The following is a 15665-nucleotide window of genomic DNA, read 5'->3' as shown; positions in this document are numbered from 1 at the left end:
CTTCCTCATGTTTTGTTTATGCTTCTGTAATAATTCTGAATGTGAAAGCTAAATTGTTTACACATTTCACATATATTTATCAACTATCTTCCATGTCATTAACTGTGAAATTTCATAATTTCCACAAGTCTCCCTTGTTATTTTATGCTGATTGTTTTTGATAAGTGGCACCTTCTCTGTCCTGGCACCACTAGATATGCAGTGACTGGACCCTTTTCTAGTAAGGTAAACCACTGCCAAATTAGAACCATAATGTTTCCTTAAAAGCTATGAAGAACTGCTGAAAGAATTTGCATACAGGAAAGATACAATCAGATTTCTGTTTCCAAAAGATCACTCTAGTAGCAGGTTAGAAATAGGAAAAACAAAACATGAAGGGCAATTTGTGAGGTGATCTCAATGAGTGAGAATCTATTATAACATAATGGCAGTGGACAAGGAAAAACAATATGGAAGACATTAAGGAAACAGGACATTCTGCACTTGGTGAATGATTGGCCAGAAAAATCTATCAGATTTCCAGTTCATGCAGCTGGGGTGGTGATGGTGCCATTCACTATGAAAAGGAAAGCCGAATTTTAAGAAATTAAATTTTAGGGTAAATAAGGTCAAATTTTACATACTTTAGGTTAGAGTTGATTATGAGACATCTTAATGGAGATAGCTATCAGTAGAGGAGCCAGGGATTCTTGAATACTCAGATGTTTTTTAACCAGTATGTAGAAAGCATTGTACTCTAGAGGTGAATGATTCTTATTTTCAGATTAGTATATGTCTTCTATTGTGAATAGATCATCATTTTGCTCTAGAAATCATGGAGTTACTTTTAGAAGAAACTTGAATCCCAGAGGAACTTTCTTATTATTGAATTAACTATACTATTCCTTTTTGTTGGTGGTGGTGTTGTTAAAAAAAGGCCTCTATAATAGCCCAGGCTGAGCTCAAATCTGAGATCTTCTATCCTTATCTTTGCAAGTACTGGAATTACAGGAATGAACTACTATGACTGACCATCAAATGAAATCGCCCTTTATTTAGAGCATTTAAAAATCGGATTCATTATTAGATAGATCAATTTCATTTCTTTTGAAATAAGTACATGTATTATATCTACTTATACAGTCATTAATAATCCTAGAAAGGTATCATAGTACGTGAGACCCCTGACTAGGTATGTATCTTATCTTTATTAGTGACTATCTTATGAGTGAAAAGAAAATTTCAGTTCTTACTTTCTCAACATAAAAATTAGAAATAATACTTGTTTCATAGACTTGTTTTGAAGATTCAATTCATTAGTTGAATTAATCCATAGGGCAAATGACAGGGACAAAGAAAACCTCAAAAAGTGTTAACTGTCATTATTATTTAAGAATAATGCACCGTAAAGCAACTCATTGACTTATTTTAGTTTCACTTTAGGAAAAAATCATATTCATCATAAATATAGGCATAAATCACTGCGAATTTAAGTGTTGATTTGATGTTTTAGAATGTACTATTTTTAGCTAATGATGATGATTGAACATATATGTCATATTAATAACACTATGCATATTGACAGATATAAACATAAGAGAAACATAGCCACAGTGGGATTAAGAGATGTGTTAAGAATATTTAAATACTACCTTAGATTTAAATAGCATATTTGTAGAGTCCAAAATACTTTCTAAGTATACATTTTCCTGAATATTTGAAAAGCTTCAATATTAAAAAAAAATCTCAGGAGCCTTCCAAAGGTAATTTGTTATGTTTTAGTATCACAGAAAGAAATATGGGCCATGCAAACAGAACTTGCCATGGTAAAATACAATAACATTAATTAGATTTTAAGAGGCTATTTATGGAGAGATAAGCTGCTTTGATGAATAATTATTTGATAAAAAATTACTACATTAGACATTTTAAAGGTTTAGGGTCTATAAAAATTCTAGTTCTGACTCATGTCTCAGCACAATCTTCTTACTATATTCATTTTTACTAGTAAAAGTAGAATATAGAATTTTAAACATTTGCTAAAATTATAAAACTTCAAAAACTTTCATTGAAATATATTTATATATTCATGTAGGATCTCAAATACTGTTATATTTCTGAAAATAATACAATATTGAGCTCCTAATTTTACTAAGAACCAAACAATGCACTCCAGATGATGGTGAAACTACTATATTATTCCTAGAGTGATCCATATTGAAGTATACTATTCCTTAAATGTTAACTATAGTAATCCTTTCATAAGCTAATGCTGAAGCCTCATGTCGTGAAGTGATTTCCTCCTTAATTCGGATATTTTGTAGACTTTAAAAGCCAGAATAATAAAACTTTATTAAGAACACAGAAGAGGAAAAATAACAGAAGTTGGATAATGCAGGTTTTTGTATAAACCAAAAACAGAAACTAGGAAACACAAGATTCATAAATTAGGCTTCACCGAAATTCAAGTCATCAAGGTTAAGATCTGTGAGATGAAATTCAAAGCAAGTCTTAGTAGAACAATCTGTGAGACTCTTGTCTCCAATTAACCAACAAAAAGCCAGACTAGGAGTATGGTTCATGTGGTAGAGAACCAGCTAAAGCAATAGATAAGGGGAAGTATTTGCAAAATACATATCTGACAAAGGATTTATAAAGAAATTACTCAGAACTCATAACTCAAGAAGGACAAAACACTGAAAAGGAGATGGCTAAAATATGAATAGATACATAAAAAGGCATAAGAATAATCAATAGGTCAGACATTTGTGACATATATTTGCAATTCTGAATACTAAGGAGGATTGCACTTTGACACCAACATATGTAAGAAGTTTGTGGCTCCCTCATCTGTACTAGTGAAAAAAAGAAAAAGGTCAATGAGCACATCAAATGATGTTTAACAACCACTAGCCACTAGGAAACAGCAGATTAAAATACAAGGTTGGGAAGAAAATAGAGCTAGAATGGTCATATTTTTTTAGTGGGAATACAAAACATCAAAGGCACTGAGAAACACATGTTGGTTCTTCTTGTAAAGCTATCAATTACATATTTTTCTTACCACTCAGCAGTTTCACTCATAGGTCTCTACCAAAGTGAAGTGAAAATATCTGTCTATAAGAACATTTATACATATGTTTGGGGCCAGAAGTGTGATAGAGTGCTTTCTTGGCATGCACAAAGCCCTGGGTTCAATTTCTCAGTACCACATACACAGAAAAAATTGGAAGTGGTGCTATGGCTCAAGTAGCACAGCAGTAGCTTTGAGAAAGCTCAAGGATAGTGCCTAAGCCCTGAGTTTAAGCACCAGGACTGGCAAAAAAAAAAAAAAAAAAAAAAAGCCAAAAAGCAAAAATTCATATATGAGTATATATATATAAATGCTTAGAGCAGCATTATTTTTAGTAATAGAAATGTTTATAATAACGAAAAAAAACTTTGGTATGTCCATACAGTGGAATACTACTCAGTAATAAAAATAAATGGTTACTACAGATAAAATGGGTCAGTTTCAGAAATATTTTTGCCAAATAAAAGAAACCAGACCAAAATACATTGTGATTTAGTTTCTACTTTCAAACCAAGTGAGTATTTCTAATTACTGGCATTCTAATAAAAAGGAAAAATATAGTGAAGGATCAGAGTTTTCCTGGTGCTGGGAGGAGGGAAAAGTAGACAATGAAAGAGGATCTTGTCCTGGGAAAAGGCTATAAGGAAGCTTTGGGTGGTGAAAGAAATATCCATTGTCTTGATTATAGTGATGACCAAATGACTAAAATACACTGAATTTCACTGAATATGTACTATATCTCAATGAAGTTGTCTTAAAATAGGATAACTTTCTATCTCAAGATAGCATGTTAATAATGATACTAAATGGTACATTTCAAATGTCTCTGTTATCTGGAAAAACAGTACAAAGAGTAGAAATTAAAACTCGGTAGATACAGGGATAGATTCACTTAAACAAAATCTCAGTACTTATAGCTTGAAAGCACATTGAGTGAGATATCACAGGTCCTTTGCCTTCTGTGTTCTGTCTTCAAAACCTCCCACTCGAAGTGGGTAAATGGGTCCTCTATTTACTGCCTTATTTCTTTACAGAATCTTAATGCGTTAATATCCTCTGAGTAGTTCCAGTGGCCTTTCTGAACCCTTTTATGTGGCCAGATGGGAAGGGAATAGAACAATTTCCACTAGTCCAGTTTTTTTTTTCCTTTTCCTAAACATTAAAAAGAAAAGAAAATCAAGTTGTCCTTAAAATCCTTTTTTCCTCCAGTTTCTTTAAGAAAGGGGTTAACAAAGCCCTATAAAACTCTTAAAGCTCTCCTGCTGGTAACAGGAGTGCGACAGAGACTGTCACCATAAGGATTGACTACTGGCTGAGAGCTGAGTCTTTCTCAAGAGAAATCTGACAATTAAGTGCAGAAGCTGTCCCTGGATTGCACCAAAGCTTATCCCAGCTGGGGTTCTGAGAAGGACTCTGGCTGAATATGGCCAAGGGGAAGCCCCTTTGTAGCACAGATCTAAAACATCTTGCCCTATGGGGCTGATCACAGCCAGATAACCAGAAAGAAAATGCATTTTAGATTTATGGAGTTTACAAGAGGCTCTCCTGAGTTAAGTCCTCTCAGGTTAATTTTAGAGACAAATGGTCAATGTTTCAGAAGAAAAAAAAATCCTTTTTAAATTATAGAATAAATCAAGCAAGGAAAACCAAGGTTACAAATATGTAGATCTTTATCATGTTTTCATTTGGTTTTACTTTTCCACTCTTAATATTCTGTAACATATTTCCAAATGTAAGTAACAATATCATGTTCAAGTATCATCTTGCTTTCCAGATGAAGGATGGCGGGGTGAGGGTGTTGAGGGGTAAGCTTTGGAACTCTGGGGAGGCAACTGAACATAGTGTTCAGGATAACAGACTCAGGAATCAAAGACCTTTAGTGGGGTTCAAGTACTAACATCAGTGTGCGTGCATGTGTGAGTGTGTGTGTGTGTACTTTATACACTATATATATATATATATACATATATTCTCTCTATATAGTATATTGTTTAGGACAAAATACTTAATCTTTCTGTGTTTTTTTATGGAGGATCATATTGCCAATCTACATATAACATATGAAACAAAACACACAGAACTTGATCATAGTGCCTCATATACAGAAAAGTCATATCCACTAGACTTAGGTTCAGCTGTAAGACAGAACACAAACATGCAAATATATATATATGTATATATATATATGAAGATAACATAATTAAGGGCAGTATATTAGCTCATAATCATTAGGGACTTAGTCTTCTATTTTGTTGTTTCATGTACTTTGTTTGATAGTACCTTGTTCTAAGCAGGAGGATGGAGAAGGGAAAATGAAAAAAAGAGAGGGAAGTAAAGGATACAAACTAAGTTTTCTTAGAAATTGTCTCATGAATGTAACTTAGTACACACAACTGACCAGAGCTTAGTGATAAAATTCCATCTAACTTTAAAGGCAAAAGGAATCCTTAGGGTTAGTCAAATAGGGAAGATATTCTGTTCATATACAAATAGAGCAGAAAATCAATAATCAGACAGAACGATCCATCAATGTTACTTGCTATCATTACAGTTTCCAAAATGGTTCCTAGTCTAGCCACCAGACTTGATAGTGTTTTTTAGTTTATGTGTCTTTTCATATGGGCCTGTCATTGAAATTTGCATATTTATAAAACTCTACACATCTAAAATTTTCCTTCTGTTTTAAATGTTTCAGATAAGCATAATACTGTTCTGGTTTTTTTTTTTTTTTTCAGTCCTGGGGCCTTGCACTTTGCAAGGCTAGCACTGTACCAACTTGAGTCATACCACCACTTCCAGCTTTTTCCTGTATATGTGGTACAGAGGAATTGAACCCAGGGCTTTGTGCATGCCAGGCAAGAACTCTTACCACCAGGCCAAACTTCTGGCCCTGTTCTGTTCTTATAATCACAACTATACTCAAATATTTTAAAATTTGTTTTATGCTTTTTGACTAATCATGAGACTGAATTGTGTACCTTTTAATTTGCAAGTTTAAACAGTAACTCAATGTAACTATACTAGTAGACAGGATCTTTTAAGAATTCAGTTAAAATGAGGTAACAGGTGATCCCTAATTCACTGTAACCTGTAAGAATTTGATATCAGAACAGATACATATGGGAAAAATTACATGAAATCACAGATACAAGATGAGCATCTAGAAGCCAAGGAGACAGACTTTAGAAGAATCCCATTCTGTAGTACTTAGATCTCTAAATTCAAGTCTTCACTAACGTGAGAAAAAATTTTGTTGTTGAAGCCAGCTAGTGTGCAGTACTTTGTTATGGAGAATCTAGAGAAGTAATTTAGTCTGTTAACTTGTTTGAGGTCATAAAAATACCAAAAGCAAATAGATAACACATTAAAAATAGGACAATGAGATGACAGTTTAAGTACAAAGGGCATATTTGTCAAGATTTGGGAACAGGGGAACCAAAAAAAAGTGTAATAACCTACAAAGCAGTGGAGCTATTAAGCACCCTTGAAGACGGATAGGGACTTTAAGTGTTTAGTCAAGGGAAATAATGATGTCGAAGCAACTATACCTGAGAATTTACTCTCTGTGGGAGACAGAGTAATGGATACTTTTCCATCCATCCATCCATCCATCCATCCATCCATCCATCCAACCATCCATCCATTCATTCATCTCCACTCTTTCCTCTGTCTCCCTTACCTTCATCTTTCTGTCTTGATACCTTAAGCTTATCTTTTTTTCTCTCTCTAAATACCTATTTGTCTTAGTGCTAGTGCTATTCAAAGGTAGAAGCCCAAACTGACAGCCAGAGGGTAATAATGTGGTTCTTGGAGATCAGTGTTCTGAAAGGAGTGTGAAAGAAACAGAAGGGAAGTTGACACAGGAGAAGCTCCTCAGTGTTCTATGTCTTCCTTTCTTCCTTGTTTCTTATTCCCATATGCCCATAAAAACTAGTATATATAGTAGATTTTCCAATAAATATTAGATGGCTAGTTTTTGGCAGTCATGGGGCTTGAACTCTGGGCCTGGGCACTGTCGCTGAGCTCTTCAGTTCAAGGCTACCGCCCTACCCCTTGAGCCACAATGCCACTTCCAGTTTTCTGGTGGTTAATTGAAGATAAGAATCTCACAGAGTTTAGTGCCTGGGCTGGCTTTGAACTTCAATCCTCAGATTTCAGCCTCCTGAGTAGCTAGGATTACAGGCATGAGCCCCCGTGCCCAGTTTAGATGGCTATAATTTATACTCATCAATTTTTAAGTACTGTATATTTATATCTTCTAGTCTACTTTTTGGTTATGGCTTCTCCCTAATCCTAGTTATAATCTTATGTCTTAACCACATCTTGCCTTTAGATTACTATATCTCTTTTCTCATAGCTTCACTGGGTCATTCTCCACAAAAACCCTAAAATAAAATAAAATGAAATAAGCAAACCAACCTATGAAACTAATATTCATAAAAAGTAAAACAAGCAATGAAACTTTTCAGTAAACATCTTGGTTGATTATAATTTCTCTTCCTATTTTCCTTCCTCACCTTTATATAGCTGACATCACATTAGGATTGTTGGTGGGTAGTTAAGATTTTTGTCAACTTCCCTTCCCACATAGTTTCAACTTCCAGCCTTCTTTACCAGTTTCTGACATATCCGTATTATGTCTTTTGATGTCTACAATAAACTTTAAGAATTTATTTTCCAGAGATGATTGCCAAATAGAGGTGTGGCCTTTTCAAGAGATGTTAACAAGTTGTAATGTTTTGATTACATGACTTAAAAACATTACTTTAAAATCACTCCTACTTATATTGGATGCTTGTTTAGTTTGCTCTTTGCAGTGAGAACTCCTACTTAGATTAAGCTCCATCTAAGATTCACTTATTTATGCATCATTCAGTTCTGCCACCTCAGTAGCTGCTTCCTTAGAAACTGTGATATTTTCCGGCTCTTGTGGAAATATAGTGCTTTGAATTTTATTTTGAGGTCACTGAATCAGTGATGACTTAAAAGAAAATGGCATAAGTATCTCATGCAATTTTACCTTTAATCTGATTTCAGGAAGAATTGAATTAAAAATTCATTTTCAAAATATTTAACTTTATGGAAAATTGTGATTCAGTTTTATATATCTTTTTCTCATTTACATAAAAATGTCTCCTTTCACTGGTCTTCAACACAAATTAGTGTTCATTAAGGTTTATTTCTTTGGAGTGAAGAATGATATCACATTTAACAAGAAGTCTGTAATTACTGTGTCACACATTTGAAATTACAAACAGGATAATCCTATAAAGCAAATCCAAATTGTCTTTAACTTACTTTTTCATTCATAATTTTATAGTGAAGTAAATGTGGTAAGTCGAGTTCAAGCACACTTAAAAAATCATCTTAGAAAATGAGAGTATTTATTTTTCTGATCTTTGTGAAACTGATATCAAAATTCACAATAATTTTATCTCAGTGAATCCCCCTTCTATGGAAAGAAGGAAAAATTAAAAGATATATTATCTTAAATTTTATTTTCTCTCTATTCTTTTAGGGTCAAGTTACTTATCAAGTTCTATAGTACTTAGATATATTTTTCAATGTCATTTGAAATTGTTGGGATCTTTAGGATGGCTCTAATCTCTTTTCTAAGAGGAAGAACTAGCATTGGTGGCTCATATCTGTAATGAGCTAAAGGTCTGATGACCTTAGTTTTAAACCAGCCCGGGCAGGAAAGTTCGCGAGACTTTTATCTCCAATTAAAAAGCTACAAGTAGAACTGGGGCTAAAGTGGCAGGGTACTAGCTTTGAGCATAAAAGCTCACAGTACCAGGCCCTCAGTTCAAGAATTAGGCAAAGGAACGAGAGAGGGAGAGAGGGAAAGGAGGAGAGGAAGAGCAAGATATAAAATTTCAAAGGCTGCTCAGTATTTTGCATATTCTACTGTAAACTGTATATTTTTATTCCTTGTCTCTCAAAAAATTAAAAAAACAAGATGTTAGTATGTTAAACAATTTTAAGGAAAATATTAGATGCACATAAATTCTCATCAGTTTAAAACAACTACAGAAGAAAAAAAGCAAGTACTCTGATTTACAGTGATCCACAGTGATCTTATACTTAGTGAAAATAGGATGAAAAAATTGTCATGTGCTGGGATAGTTGACACAGTACTCAAAAATAATTTTGAAAAGGTATCAGATATTAGTATACTTAAAATAGGAATAATGGTCCAACAAGAACTTGGAACATGTTAAGTATTTATTAGGAGGGGGAAAAAGTAACAAGGAGAGATAATATAAGAAATTAACAGTTAAATAATTTGGATCAAATAAAAGTTTGACAATTAGTAATAATTGAGTAAAAATCTTCCAGAATGCATTATTGACATTAATTGCTAACTAGAAGATTTAACTTCTAATACAGTTCATGCTAATTTTCTTATATAAATGGATTTAGAGAGGCAGGGAGTTTAGCCTAGTGGTAGTGTTTGCCTAGCATGCAGGAAGACCCGGGTTTGATTCCTGGGTACCACATACACAGAAAAAAGCCAGAAATGGTGTTGCGGCTTAAGTGGTAGAGCTCTAGCCTTGAGAAAGCCCAAGGACAGAGCCCAGGCCCTGAGTTCATGGCCCTCCCCCAAAATGGACTTAAGAGTTCACACACGTCTTAGTAAAATGTCCTAAATATTAACTTTATAGTACTTATTCCATCAAAACTTTTTCCAAATTTTAGAAAATAGTTACATAAACATTTACTATTTTGGAAAATTTCATCAGTTACTCGTTTCTTAAAATCCATACAAATTAAACTTTGAGATCCCTAAGATCTTTAAATCTTTGGATTATAAACTTTGTTTACTTATACCTTCACAAGCCTTTGAGTCTTAAATTTTGCCTAGAAAGCTTACTTGATATTCTCCACATGTTAGAGCATCAGCACTGGTCTACTGAGTACTCCTATGTATTACCTCAGAAACACAATCTATCATCACTATCATGTTTAAAGACTTGGAGGTTGTAGGCAACTGCTGGGGGCTCAGGCCTGTAATCCTATCTATTCAGGAGGCTGAGATCTGAGCATTGCAGACTGATGCCAGCCCCAGCAGGTAGTCTTGAGACTCATCTCCCACTAACCAGCAAAAAAGCTAGAAGTAGAGCTGTGCCTCAAGGGGTAGAGAGCTAGCCTTGAGTGAAAAACTCAGGGACAGTGCTTAGGCTCTGAGTTCAAACTGAAGACTGGCACACACAAAAAAGTGTGACAATCATCACAGATTTTGACCAAATAACTAGTCAATTGTAGTGCAATATAACAACACACACAAACACCACATATAGCTGCAGTTTTTATTATATGCTTTGAATAGAAAGCTCTTTTGAATCAGTGTAGCATAACATTAAACTTTCCTATCACCCTATGTTTTATAAGATATACCACTAATTTATCCTAAAACAGGAAAACTATTCTGAATTCTAATTCACTTAAAGAATTTTTATGTATCCCTAACTTGGGGAAAGACCAAACAATGAAACAGAAAAAAGAAAGGGCTCTCTAAGCAGCTTAAAAAACAATGACCCAGCACAAAGGTCACACTTTTCTAAAGGACAGTCCCCTCAAAGTACCTATTTATATACCCTTGAGACAGTTTTTTTTTTTTTTTTTTGCACAAGCTTCATTATGTGGTTTTCTTGCCTGCAGATTAAAAGCAGTAAATTAAAAGAGTGGGGAGGATAATAGAACTATGTTCACTGACAGCAGTTAAGAAGCAACAGCTGACAGTGAGGAGACAGGCAAACTATAACAGAACAATAGAACTAAAAAGCAAAGCTATTCAGAGCCATGTTAGTGTGAGCTAGCAGACTTAACCACCATTGTAGGAATAGAGGGCTTTATCTGTAAACGCAGTTAGGTGAATATTGCAAACCTGGAGTTTTAACTGCTGTTGGGTCACCATTTGTCAGGGTTATGAAACCTTTTAACTTCAGCACCATGCGCTACCACGGTCCACTATCATAGTGTAACGCATTATTTTAAGAATGGCCATGAGATTACTGAAGGGCAAACGTATGACTCTTGAAATCTATTGTTTCAGTAGTTGGTTCTAAAATGCCTTTACCTAGTATTTCATGGAGTCACATTAAACTCATACTTTAAAAAAAAATGTAGGACTTTGTACTCGTTTGTGTCTGAGACTATTACCTACAGAATACTACTTGCAAGGAAAATTAGTGGATGTGTAACTTAGCACAAGGGTTTGTGGGAGGGTCACAGAAAAAGATTATTTTACCAGTGATGAATTTCAAGCCAGCCCAAATCTTCTATGTGTTGGTGCCAAAAAAAAAATTTTTTTTAAAAAAACCACCACCACCAAAACAAAACAAGGTCTCAAAAGAGGAGCTCTGACTTCCATAAAGCTCTACTTCCAATGTCTTGGAGAAGCTTCTTAGGGCTTCAAAATGTTGGATCTGGGGTTATTGCTGGGGGGGGGGGGAGAATTAGGAGCACAGTTATTCGGGGAAGGAGGGGGGGGTTGTTCTAGATCGTGTGGTAAAAGAACAACAACAAAAAGCAAACACTAGAGCCACTCGTGTGGGACGGAGGCGATGCCCGCCGGCCCGCAGCCTCCGGGCTCAGCCAGCGGGAGGAGGTCCAGGAGCCGGGCGGTGGCGGTGGTGGGAGCCGAGTGGGACTGGCAGCCCGGCTCCGCCAACTCTAAAGGGTGTGTGTGTGTGCTGGGGGGTGGGGGGAAGACCAGAACTTTCCTTGGACGGCTGGAAATCAACGCGGAGACTGCCAGGACCGGGGCGCGCGGGGTTCCCGGCACCCGGGTCTCCTCATCCTCCGGGAGGTAGGGACGGTGGGCCGCTCGCTCGTCCTCCGCTCCCCCGCAGCCGTGGAGGTCGCCGACTCCGGGTGTCCGGAGGATGGCCCGCACGCCCCGGACTCTTTCCAGGAAGATCCCCGGGGGCGCCCGGCACGCGAACCCCATCTCGCCCCCGCGCCCCCCCCCCTTACTCTCCCACTCCCGCCCTTCTCCAAGATGGCGGCGGGGCCTCACGCGCGCCGCCGCCGCCGCCGCCCGCGCTCCGCTCCCCAGAGCCGTCGCCAGCGAGGGCCCGGGGAGCCGCAGAGGAAGGGGGACAGCCTGAGTTTCTCCACCGCCCCCCACCCCCCCGCAGGGAGAAATAAACCGGGGGTGGGGAAGGGCAGGTGGTGGGGCGAAGGAGTCCTAGACAGCCGTCACCGCCGGCCAGCGCCGCCGTGACCAGAGAAAAAGGGGGGGGGGGCGGGAAGAAAAGAAAGAACGGCCGCACATCCGGGCCCTCCAGTAGGCCCACCCCGGAAATGACGTCTGGGCCGAGGGGGTGGAGACTGCCCTTCAAAGTGGATGCTCTCCCTTTCTCCCTCCCGCGTCCTCGTCCCCCCCCCCCCCCCATCGCCCCAGCGTCACTCTGGCGGCTTCGCGGCACACGGCTGACCGCCCGACAAATGGCAGCGCTCTGGTTGCACAGAAAGGACCCCTAAACGCTTCTCGAATGCTCCCGGGTTCCTAGTCACCCCCGGCCCTCCACCCACCAGAGGACGGCGGGGTGACCTCGGGCTCTCCGGCCGAGCTCTCCACAGCCCGACGCCGGGATCCCGTGGCTCTCAGCAGCGCCCTCTCCGGTGCCCCGAGTCGGGGGGCCTGTCAGCCACTGGCGCTGAGCCCGCCCCTTCCGGCGGCCGTGCGGGCCCGCCCCCTCCCCTCTTCCCTCCCCTCACCCCTCCCCGTGTGAGTGTCTCCCTCTCCCTCTCGCTCCCTCTCTCTCCCTCTCTCTCTTTTGTGAGTTATAGCAACCGTTGCCTTGTGAATCAAGCGCCATAGTCACCGTAGTCCTGGCGACTGTTACCCATCAACAACAACTACTCCTCTCCTCCTCCTCCTCCTCCTCCTCTTCCTCCTCCACCTCCTCCTCCTCCTCCTCCCCACCACCACCACCATCTCCATCACCCACCAACAACACCACAATAATCCACAGCCAAGGTGAATATTCTTCGGTCTCTACATGTGTGTGGGAGCGTGTGAACGCGTGTGTCCGTGTGTGTCCGTGTGTGTGTGTGTGTGTGTGTGTGCGCGCGCGCGCGTGAGCGGGAGCGTGGCTGTGCGGGGTCTCTCACTCCTGACACCGGCGGCCGCCGTCGAGGGGCTCCGGGTTCCCCCCCCACCCCCTTACCCCACCCCGGGCTTGTTTACCATGGACCCTGCGCGCCCGCGGCGGCGGCGGCGGCGGCGGGGTCCGGGGGGGGGGGGGTGTGGGCGCCGCGCGCCCCGCCGGCGCGGCCCGGGGGGCCCTGGGCGGCCGCACTGGAAGGATGCGGCGGGAGCTCGGTGGTGGTGGTGGTGGTGGTGGTGGTGGGGAGGGCGGGGGGTGGAGGAGGAGGGGGGAGAGGCTGCGATCCGAGCGGGAGAGGGAGCCCCAGCTTTCCGCTCTGTGGATGCTGTCTGTCCTCTCCCCCCCATCCCCAGCCCCATCTCTCCCCCCCACCCCTCCTTTTAGGTCTTGGTCTGAGGAAGAGAGGGGTCAGGTGAAGAAGAGAGAAGGGTATTTCCCTTTCCTTTTTTTTTTTTAATTTTAATTTGCTTTTTCTTTTCTTCTCTCCCCCCCCCCCACCTCAGCTTGTTTGCTCCTGCTTGACCAGAGCTCACAAGGTGCCAGGTGTGTGTGTGTGTGTCCCAGAGGTGATGTTTTGTGGTGGTGGTGGTGGTTCACTTGTGGGGCCTTGTGTGGGGTTGTGTGTGTGTCAGTTCCCTGAGCAGCCGTGAACTTTTCCCACCGTCTAGTCCTTTCTTTTTCTTTTCTTCTCTTCCCCACCCTCTTCACCCCCACCCCCACCCTTCACTTCTTTGGTACTAAAGAAATGGGTTGTGCTTCTTTGGGCCATCCTCAGCTTCCCCCCCCCCCCACCATCTCCCTTGCTTTCTTTTCTTTTTTAAAACTGTATTTTTTTCTTTGTGCAGCAAAACAGTCTTAATATCCAGTCGGCACTCTTCACCCCCCCCCCTTTTTCTAACTCTCTCTCTCCCCCCCCCAGACCCAACCCCTTGGACACACATTGAAACGGGGAGGGAGGGGGAGGGTTCTGTTGGACTGGGCTCTGTTGCACTGGGAAAGTGGTGTTTTTTTTTTTTTTTGTCAGTGTCTGTCTCTCCCCCCAATCCCTCCCTTCATCCCCCCCCCACCGCTTTTTGGGGTGTGTGTGTGTGTGTGTGTGTGTTTGTGATTTAAACCAGATGCGGGGCATCTGTGATACTTGGGTTGGGAGTTATTGACAGTGCTTTATCCTTCCTGGGGAGTATGGGGGGGGGTTAGTCGTGAGGTTCCATTTCACTTTGATGAAGCTCCCTCCCTCCCCACAGTAGAGTGTTAAAACAATTTTCATTGTGGTTATGAGACTTCTTGTATGATGAACTGGGAAAAGGACACAAGGAAGCTTTGTTGAGAACTCAGTTCACAGTGTTATCTGACAGTTATGGTACTTTAAGAGTTTCTTTTTTTTTCTTCTTCTTGTTTCTTTCATTTCTGTTCCTTTCCCTTTGAGAGTTGAAATTGAAGTCAAGTTGTTCATAAAGAATGTATGAAGCCTCTCAACTCGAAACGTGTGTATATTTCACTTTCTTTGTGCTTGTTCAGTTCTAGGCATGTCTGTACTTAACATATTCTTTTTATTTACTTTTTGGTTTTCTTTGGACAGTGACTTAAGCCTGCTCAGAAGAGTGAACTTCTTTTTAAAGTCTTCCGAGAAAATATTTTTCTCTGTAGATTTGAATGCTTAACCAGTCCTCATGTATAATATCCTTGATTGGAGCTAACCTGATTTTACCAATCCCATAATTGTGTTCAGTTTTCAGCCTAACTTTTAATTAATAGATTATCAGTAAAGAGTTTTGGTAATGAATGTGTGGGAAACCAAATACAGTTGCACATACTGAAGTTTCTAATTCAGATTAAAAAAATTTATTTAAATAGGCTTTCTAACAGCAAACATATATTGATTTATCTGACAGCAGCCTGTGTAATGTGACAGTATTAATTATCCTTGAGATTGTCAATGAACAGGTTGGGTAATTATAATGCTATTAAGGCTAGTATTTTGTAAAATAAAAGCCGGGGCTTTGAAAAAGAAAACTTTTCTTTGAATTCATTTCCTTGTGATTGCCATTATAAATGAAGATGCTATTTTGTTCTGAAAGAAAAAAATTTCAGATCTCTCAGAACTTCTTTGTAATTACTTATCCCCAACCTGCGATCAATGCCAATCTTTAATTCCAACTTGTATTTTTTTTTCTGTTCAGATGATTGTCAAATGCCTGAACACTTTTGGATGGTGAAGCTCCTGGGTCGTATAAACTGTCTGAAGTTCATAGGAGTTTTGCTGTCTTGGGATAGTTTTAGAGCTTATATCATTTGCATAATAAGGTTGCAGGCTGGTAGTTTATATATGCCATAATGTTGTGGCTTAATTTATTTGCTGTATAAGAACAATGTTTAGGCATTTTACCCATTATGTATATCTTACATTTCCTAAATTTTAGATATTCATTTTTAGGTTGATTTGAGAGCAGAACTTAAATTGAATTTTATTTCTTACTAATCTTAAGAGCATATAT

At 39.6% G+C, this 15665-nt stretch overlaps 1 protein-coding gene across 4 annotated transcripts in view; it reads left to right on the top strand.

Moving 5' to 3' along the window:
* Positions 1-12453: 12453 nt before the first annotated feature.
* Rfx3 (regulatory factor X3) overlaps positions 12454-15665 on the top strand; it is a 246510-nt gene continuing 243298 nt past the window's right edge. For all 4 annotated transcript variants that reach the window (XM_090329712.1, XM_090329716.1, XM_090329714.1 and 1 more), the window contains exon 1: positions 12454-13040. The gene's annotated coding sequence lies outside the window, so the exon portion shown is untranslated. The remainder of the gene's footprint in view (positions 13041-15665) is intronic.

This window comes from Megascapheus bottae, chromosome 3 (genome assembly GCF_031878675.1).
Source record: "Megascapheus bottae isolate mThoBot1 chromosome 3, mThoBot2.hap1, whole genome shotgun sequence".
Taxonomy (NCBI): Eukaryota; Metazoa; Chordata; class Mammalia; order Rodentia; family Geomyidae; genus Megascapheus; species Megascapheus bottae.
The sequence above is the reverse complement of the archived record's forward strand: the minus strand, read 5'-3'. Positions and strand labels throughout refer to the sequence as shown.